Raw genomic sequence first — 5000 nt, forward strand, 5'->3', positions numbered from 1 at the left:
CCTGGGGCCACAACCTGTCTTCTCGTGCCCCCTTTCCCCTCCTGCTTGTACCCTGTGCTCCCCCTCCCACCTCACCCTCTTGCTTCACATATACACTCGCTTTTCTCCTCCGTTGTCTACATTGCCTCGTCCGCCCCTCTCCTGCCTGCCCTCCTGCGGGATTATGGGCAAACCAGGCATCCACAACGGCGTCCTCGGCGCGCTTTAAAAGGTCCAACACCTCGCCAACAGTCCCTTCCTACAGGAGAGTCGTCACGCGGGTCATACATAGCCTTTCTTGATGTGGTCTTTGTTGCGGCGCAGACCTCTCCTGCTCCGGCCTTTACGGTCTTCGAAAGTCATGGGTAATTTCAGGTTTATTGATTCGTGCATCCAGATAACACAGGCGTGTCAGTAAGTCGTGAAATATCCGATCAGTGGTTGCCACTGTTTTGGATCAGCTGTTCACTGGTTCCGACTTTCAATTGTGATTTGGTTAAGGTTAGGGGGATACACGATGATATAATGTTTTAATCCGCCGTCTTCAGAGATACACGCGAATAATATAAAAAAAAATAGTGCCGACGAAAATATAATTCAATCGATAAAACCATAATTATAACTAATTTCGAGAAACCTATATAATTCAATGTCCTGGATGAAGAGAAGGGAAGAGGAGGAAATCAGAATGGACACCGACAGTTAACAATAAATGGCTTGACGTCTTAATACATGGTGTTGATCAAATCAGAAGCTTGCGTAGGTTATCATTATTCATCGCCAGGTATCAGTGGAGGGTCTGAAAACACGCAGGTATCGGTAGATGGTGCCGATAATACATCAGCATTAAGAATTCAATGGATTGTTTTCAAGTGATGTAGACTTTTGTGAAAAAGCTAATCAACCAGTGATGTGCAAGAGCAGATGATGCACAGAAACCTGCCTAATATTAAGATATTAAAATCTGATATGTATTTTTTCTCCTCCTCTCTTACGCGAGAGCTTAGGAAGGTTGGGAAGGAAGGATCAGGAACAGGTAATGGAGGTTGAACGAGTTCCCAAAGTAGGTTGAACCCTTCGCTGTAACTTGAGCCGGACCTAGCTAGTAGTAGGAGGAGGAGGAGGGAGGGTTAAGGACGGGTAGGAAGGGGAGGGAATGGGGGAAGAAGAGGAGAAGGGGCTAAAGGGTTTTAGGGTTAGCGCAGTTGTTTGATTTCGCTTCTGAAAAAGTTGATGGTCGACGATGAAGGCAGGTCGGTAGAGGAGGCATGGGCGCCGCCATCACTGCGGGGCGCCGGGCGGATTTAAAGGGGAAGGAAGGCTAAGGCGACCGGTGAAAACTCTTTCAGAAAATGGCGGCAATATATGGTGTAAGGCAGTCGGCAAACATTTCCCAGACATCCATACATTTTTCACTTTCCATTGGCTTTCTCTTATTCATCACCTTTACTTAATATTTTTTAAAATTCTCTTATAGCTTTTTGTTTCATATTGCCTTTCTCATTGCAAGCTTCCTCTTTATTCATGCTTTGTCGCTCCTTTTCCTCTCCTCAGATTTCTGCCTCTTTGTCTGCTCCCGCAAAATAGATTTGTTCAAAGTTAGCTTTTCATTCAGCTCAGCAGTTTTACATCTTGTCTGAGTGTGTCCTCCGCTTCCTTCTCATTTCCCCCTCGACGCCACCCCGCCCTTCCACCTACTTCATCAGGCGGTGGCCCCCTCGTGCCTCGCCGTAGGGGTCGCCGCGCCCCCGCCAAGGTGTAGCCGCCTCCCCGCGGTTTCCACAATGGCGAGGTGGCGCCCCCCGCGGCCCGCTCTCTTCTAAGGGACACGCGATCATTATCGAGTGTGTAAAAGGGGTCGTCCAAAGGGCCTTCGAAAGTGGGAGGTGCTCCGTGTATCCAAGGTGTCGCGGCGGGAAAGGGGCAGGGACGGAAGTATTCATGATTTCTTTGCTGATATTTACATATTTGTTGATATCTCGCCTACCACCATCTTTTTAGTAAGTGAAGATCAAAAATTAAAACGTGGCTTTGATTCGTATTATGAGGTTTAGAAACCAAACGTCTAATAATGTGAAGTGTAAGACTCATTTGGTCTGTATTTAGACGTCTGAAATGTCGCCACAAATGTGTCAGTGAAGTGCTGTCTGTTTCTTCCTGTCTTATGTGTATTCTTGTCACATATATGTCTAGCTTCGTCAAGGTCACACAAACGCTGTGGGATCATGTCTCTATGCTTACCAATTTGTGTACAGCACATGTTTATGACTGAATCACTGCGACTGAACGTCAAAAGTTGTGTTCATTTTGAGTGTTTATCACCATCAGAAGTAATATGCTGAATTATAGTATGTATACGAGACTAAGACATAGATTTGGTTCAGAAGAAAGAAAGAGAACACAAACGAGGTTAGATATGCCTGGTATCAAATCATCTATATGTGGAAATATAGGCAATGCATCTGCAGATAGTTCTAGGTTGGCCAGAGTTTGAAATTTACTCTAAATGGATTAATTTATTTTCGTGTCCTTTAATTAATTCATGAGTCAACAATCCGCGCTACACATCATCCTTCGCCACGCCCGCTCGCCCTGCGAGCGTGCGATTTTTCTGCACGGTTGCACTGCTGATGAAGACGGCGATAGGCGAGATAAGGTGAGATAGAGCGAGATCAAGGAGGCAGGGGCGGCACACCTTCTCCCCCACCGACGCGCTAAACGGTTGCCACTCCGACTGACGTTGAACAATGGGGGGCGGGGGGCGGGGTGAGCTTATGAATTTTCTTTTTCTCTGCAAAAAAATGGCGAGAGAGAATGGGAGTTTCTCGTAAGGATAGATTTTCTCTCTCTCTCATTTTCTTCTACTTACTCTGCGTGAATTTGACTGTTTAAAACAGGATAATGCTCTGCACGTGTAGAAAGGACTTCATCTTGCAATAGCTAACTTTAAGATCAGCACTATATGTTTTGATCATGTATGTGATATTATATGGTTAAGCAGTATGTGATGTTTATATTATCACTATTATTATGATAATTAATAATATTGGTTTCTGATATCCTCTTCATGCCCTACTGAACAGCACGCGGCCATCAGAGCTGTGTTTAGACAGTTGATAAGATAACGACATTGTTAGTACAGGTAGTCATTAGCGGTCAGGTATGGTAATTAGCCGACCGCGCCGGGCTGATTAGCGACGACCGCGAGGTGTCTCCCCAATGAGCCACGTCGGCTTATCCCGGATTTATCTGGGAACCTGGAATATTAACAGCTGATTATCCCCGGCCCCTCCTCCTCCTCCTCCTGTTCAGTCTTACTTCGATTTACCCCCTCGCCCTCCCCTCTATCTCTCCTTGTCTCCCAGTTTATTCTCATCTCCCCTTCGGCGTTTCGTAATTTTGTTTCCGTGTTGATTCCTCAATTCTACCCCTCCTTTTGCCCCCCCCCCCCCCCACCGCTCCCCTCTCTCTGCTAAGCAGTCGAAGCGATCGCCTCGCCGCGCCGCCGCCTCGTCCCCGCCTCGTCCCGGCGCCCTAATCACCTCTTGTCCCCCGCGGCGCCCTCTGCAGGACACAGCACGGCTTGGGGATTATCACTGCGTTAGATGTGACCTCGCGATAACCCTCCCCTCCTCCTCATCCTCCTCATCCTCCTCATCCTCTTCCTCCCCCTTTTCCTCCTCCTCTTCCTCCTCCTCATCCTCCTCATCCTCCTCATCCTCCTCATCCTCTTCCTCCCCCTCTTCCTCCTCCTCTTCCTCCTCATCCTCCTCATCCTCTTCCTCCCCCTCTTCCTCCTCCTCATCCTCCTCATCCTCCTCATCCTCTTCCTCCCCCTCTTCCTCCTCCTCATCCTCCTCATCCTCTTCCTCCCCCTCTTCCTCCTCATCATCCTCATCCTCCTCATCCTCTTCCTCCCCCTCTTCTTCCTCATCCTCATCCTCCTCCTCATCCTCCTCATCCTCTTCCTCCCCCTCTTCTTCTTCCTCCTCCTCCTCCTCCTCCTCCTCCTCCTCCTCCTCCTCTTCCTCCTCCTCTTCCTCCTCCTCCCCCTCCTCCTCCTCCTCCTCCTCCTCCTCCTCCTCCTCCTAGTCCCCTTTCTCTTCCTACCCCTCCTCTTCTTCCCCCTCCTACTGCACCTCTTCCTCCTTCTCTTCCCCTTCCTCAACCTCCTCCTCCTGCTCCTCTTCCTCCTCCTCTTCCTCCTCTTCCTGTTCCTCCTCCTCCTGCTCCTCTTCCTCCTCCTCCTCCTCCTCTTCCTCCTCCTCCTCCTCCTCTTCCTCCTCTTCCTTCTCCTCTTCCTCCTCTTCCTTCTCCTCTTCCTCCTCCTCTTCCTCCTCCTCCTCCTCCTCCTCCTTCTCCTCCTCTTCCTCCTCCCCTTCTTCTTCCTCCTCCTTCTCCTCTTCCTCCTCCTCCTCTTCCTCTCCTTCTTCTTCCTCCTCCTCCTCCTCCTCCTCCTCCTCTTCCTCTCCTTCCTCCTCCTCCTCCTCCTCCTCCTCCTCCTCCTCCTCCTTCTCCTCCTCTTCTTCCTCCCCTTCTTCTTCCTCCTCCTTCTCCTCCCCCTCCTCTTCTTCTTCTTCCTTCTCCTCGTCCCCTTCCTCTTCCTACCTCTCATCTTCCTATCTTCTTCCTCTTCTTCCTCTTCTTTTTCCTCTTCTTCTTCCCCTCCTGCTGCACCCCGTCCTCCTCATTCGCCGAATGTATTGCATCCCATCCTTGGCTTGAGGTCCAGCGGAGAGAAAGGGCAGCGACGACAGGCCGAGAGGAGACGGAGCCGCGCTCTGCCGCGTGTTATCTTAGCGCCTTGGGATTGACAGACAACTTACTTGAACAGTCAACACGGCTGACAGCTCGCGGGCGTCTGTGGGAACCTCTCGTGGTTCGCGATTAGAGGAAACCCTGAAACTGAATTGAATTCGATTTCGAATTGCATGTTAAGTCAGTATTACGGACAGTGAAGGTGTTTTTTCTTGTTTTTTCTTGATAGCATCATCATTACTGGTAGTAGCAATAAGTGTAGT

At 49.5% G+C, this 5000-nt stretch overlaps 1 protein-coding gene across 11 annotated transcripts in view; it reads left to right on the top strand.

Annotated features, from left to right (window-relative positions):
* Positions 1-5000, top strand: part of eya (eya transcriptional coactivator and phosphatase 2) — a 112371-nt gene that overhangs the window by 68678 nt on the left and 38693 nt on the right. The gene's annotated exons all lie outside the window — the stretch shown is intronic.

Source organism: Penaeus japonicus, unplaced genomic scaffold (genome assembly GCF_977035675.1).
Source record: "Penaeus japonicus unplaced genomic scaffold, GWHDUDI00000001_assembly GWHDUDI00000026, whole genome shotgun sequence".
In the NCBI taxonomy this organism is placed as follows: Eukaryota; Metazoa; Arthropoda; class Malacostraca; order Decapoda; family Penaeidae; genus Penaeus; species Penaeus japonicus.